Genomic DNA, 4,125 nt, shown 5'->3' with positions numbered 1-4,125 from the left:
CGTTGGCTGGCTTAGATGCAGATTACAACCCCATAGTGGTTCAACTATCCAATCAAGCTGAAGAACTAAGCTGGATTGATCTTCAGACTTCTTTGTTCACCTTTGAAAGCCGGCTGGAGCAACTCAATCAGCTTGCTCAACTGTCACTCAGCAACAATCTTGCTAACTATGCCAGATCTGATGGTGGTTCTTCTTCCAGAAACAATTGGAGAGGAGGAAGAGGCAGCCGTGGCAGACGTGGCAGAGGAAGATTTGGAAGAGGAGGACGCTATAACAGCTACAACAACAACAATGATACTGATGTTATAAAATGCCAGCTTTGTAACAAGGTTGGTCATGTTGTTGAACATTGCTTTTATAGATATGACCGTTCTTTTCATGGTCTAGGTAGCAAACAGAACAAAGACAGAAATGACTATACTGAACTTGATAGTGCATATTGGGCAACACCCGAGACTGTAAATGATTATGGTTGGTACTTGGATAGTGGAGCAACAAGTCATGTGACAAATGATCTTAGCAAGCTGGACAATCCGACTACACCTAATGGTAAGATGAATGTGATTGTTGGTGATGGATTTAAACTAGGAGTTGAAAGGGTTGGCTCATCCATCATTCATAATGGTACTAAAAGAAAAGTTGAGTTGAAAAACATTTTGTATACCCCAAAGATCAAGAAAAACTTGCTGAGTGTTTATAAAATGGCTTATGATAATGATGCTGATGTGATCTTTAATACCAGTGGTGTTTTTGTGAAGAATCAGGACACAGGGGAAACAATACTGGAGGGAAGACCAAGTAATGGTGGTATGTTTCGAATCAGTAAGCAAGGACAGAATGGTGAAACTGAAGTAGTTTTTGTTGCAGAAGAAGAAGCTAGTGCTCCAGCAACTAAATCTAGCTATTCTAGTAGGACTTTTTAGCATTGTAGGCTTGGACACCCAAGCAATAGAATATTGAATCGGCTAATTAGAGAATGTAATCTGCAAATGACTCCTATTAATGAAAATGAGTCTGTTTTCTGTGAATCTTGCAAGTATGGAAAATTACACTCTCTTCCCTTCAAGGTGTCTACTTCTAGAGCTTCAAAACCACTAGAATTAATCCACACAGACCTTTGGGGTCCCTCTCCAATAACCTCAATGAATGGTTTTCGGTATTATATTCTGTTTCTTGATGATTACAGCAGGTTCTCTTGGATCTACCCTCTAAAAACTAAAGATGAGGCCCTGCCCATGTTTGTTCAGTTTAAAACTCAAGCTGAAAGGCAATTTGATAATAAGATCAAAATTATCCAAAGTGACTGGGGAGGAGAATACAGAAGCTTTAGTAAGTTGTTGAGTGAAAATGGAATTGTTTTCAGACATTCCTGCCCTCATACATCAGCCCAAAATGGCAGAGCTGAAAGGAAACATAGGCATATTGTAGAAATGGGTCTCACACTCCTGGCACAAGCTAAAATGCCTTTGTTTTACTGGTGGGAAGCCTTTCATACAGCAGCTCAACTTATTAATAAACTACCTACTCCGGTTTTGGGAGGAATTTCACCCCATTTCCGTCTCCTAGGTAGACATCCAGATTACAACTCACTAAAGGTTTTTGGTTCAGCTTGCTTTCCATGTCTAAGACCATACAATGAGCATAAACTACAATTTCGGTCTGTAAAGTGTGTGTTTATTGGCTACAGCAACTCTCACAAAGGACATAAATGTTTGAGTCCAACAGGAAGAGTTTATATCTCTAGACATGTTGTATTTAATGAGTGTGATTTTCCTTTTTCAACAGGGTTCATCAACAAAAGGAAAATACCTGAGGAATCTGTGCATCCTAAGGCCTTCTTTCAACCTCTCTTGTCTGCCTTTAACACTTGTCCAACTGATCACAATATTGGTGAAGCCGCCACTCCTCAAGTCACAGCACACTCCTCATCAGATGATTTGCCTTCCTCTGAACCTGCAGTTGCAGAGCAAATACTGAGTCAGTCCTCTACTCAAAATCAGAGAGAAAATGAGTTACATGAAAGTCAACATTCAACAGGACAGAACACAGAACAAGCAGAAGAGTCAAGTAATGAAGAAGCTAGCCCTCAGTCAGCTGGAAATGAACTAATTCTGACTCAACATCACATGGTGACAAGAAGCAGAGCTGGAATTCATAAACCAAAACAACCATATGTTGGTGTAGCTGTTGCAGATTTGACCCTAAAAGAACCGTCTACTGTCAAAGAAGCCTTGAATTCAGAAAATTGGAGAAGGGCTATGGCTGAGGAGTTTAATGCTCTTGTCAGGAATGATACTTGGGTCCTCGTTCCTCATTTCAAACATATGAAGCTTATTGACTCCAAATGGGTCTTCAAACTAAAGTCTAATGCAGATGGAACTGTGTTTAGACCTAAAGCTCAGCTAGTAGCTAAGGGTTTTCAACAAAGCCCAGGAATCGATTTTGATGAGACTTTCAGTCCAGTGCTGAAGGCTTCCACTCTGAGGTTTGTGCTCTCTCTTGCTGTTACTTTTGGGTGGCCTATTAGACAGTTAGACATAAATAATGCCTTTCTTAATGGAGAATTGCAAGAACAAGTCTATATGAGGCAACCTATAGGCTTTAAATCCAGTAAATTCCCAAATCATGTTTGTCTTATGAGGAAGGCTCTCTATGGTCTAAGACAAGCTCCCAGAGCCTGGTTTGAGAAGTTAAAGTCAGTACTGTTGAATTGGGGTTTTACACATTCCAAATGTGACACATCACTATTCTTTTTCAAGAGCAAGGAGTTCTGCCTTTTTGTCCTAATCTACGTTGATGACATAATCATTACGGGAAATTCCTCAAAAACTCTCGTTATGTTCATTCAACGCCTAAATGATCAATTTGCACTTAAGGATCTGGGTAACCTACACTATTTCCTTGGAGTAGAGGCGTACAGAGATGACACTGGTTTGTATCTTAAGCAAGAAAAGTATATTTTCGATCTTCTTCACAGATTTGGAATGGGAAATTCCTCACTAGTGCCAACACCTATGATCGTTAATAAACACTACTCAAAGCATGATGGAGTTCCCCTGAAAAATCCGACTCCCTACAGACAAGCTATTGGAGCCTTACAGTATCTCGTCAATACACGACCAGACATCATGTTTGCTGTAAATAAACTCAGTCAATTTCTTACCTCTCCAACGGACGATCACTGGCAGGCGCTTAAACGGATCTTCCGCTATCTAAGAGGCACCTCGGATTTTGCTCTGCATATTCGACTGAGTACTCATCTTACTCTCTAAGGATTTTCCGATGCCGATTGGGCTGTTTGCCCTGACGATCGTCGCTCAATAGGAGGCTACTGTGTTTACCTCGGTGACTCTCTTATCTCGTGGTCTGTGAAGAAACAGAACGTCGTGTCTCGGTCGAGTGCCGAATCAGAATATCGGTCACTTGCAAATCTCGCCACCGAGCTTGCCTGGATTCAGTCCTTGATCAAAGAACTTGGTGCCCGATTGAATCAAACTTCGATCACCTGGTGCGATAATATGAGTGCTGCCGCCTTAGCATCAAATCCCGTCTTCCATGCAAGATCTAAGCACATCGAATTGGATGTGCACTATCTCAGAGATCGGGTAATGAATCATCAGTTGTGTGTTCGGTATATTCCCTCCTCTGAGCAGATTGCGGATATTTTCACCAAGGCACTCTCCCATTCCAGATTTCGGCTTTCTGTGACAAACTTGGTCTCACCAGATCTCCAAGCCCAAGTTTGAGAGGGGATGTTAAGACAAATAGAATAACACAAAAGCCCAACCAATACACAAGAGCAAAGCCCAATAGGCCTAGAGTGAAATTACTAAGTGATTGACTGTAATTTATTTCTTACTGGTGTATACGTGGCTTATCTCTATTCTTTCTAGGGTTTTGTCTTGTCTATATAATGTACAGTAACTGCCTTGTACAGTGTGCAATCAATACAATAGAATATTTTTCCTCTCATTACAAGTTTTATCTGCTAATTTGTAAATATTAAAAAATTAATTAAGTTAGTTATTTATAAAAATATATATATGCTAGTTTTTGTCAAAAAACTTCTTGTTAATCTCAGGTTTAAACTTGTCATTTCTTAATCAAGACTTGTAATAAATTGTT

This window comes from Neltuma alba, unplaced genomic scaffold, assembly GCF_004799145.2.
Source record: "Neltuma alba isolate B1F8T4 unplaced genomic scaffold, ASM479914v2 tig00011195_pilon, whole genome shotgun sequence".
Classification (NCBI taxonomy): domain Eukaryota; kingdom Viridiplantae; phylum Streptophyta; class Magnoliopsida; order Fabales; family Fabaceae; genus Neltuma; species Neltuma alba.
This window is presented reverse-complemented; position numbering follows the sequence as displayed.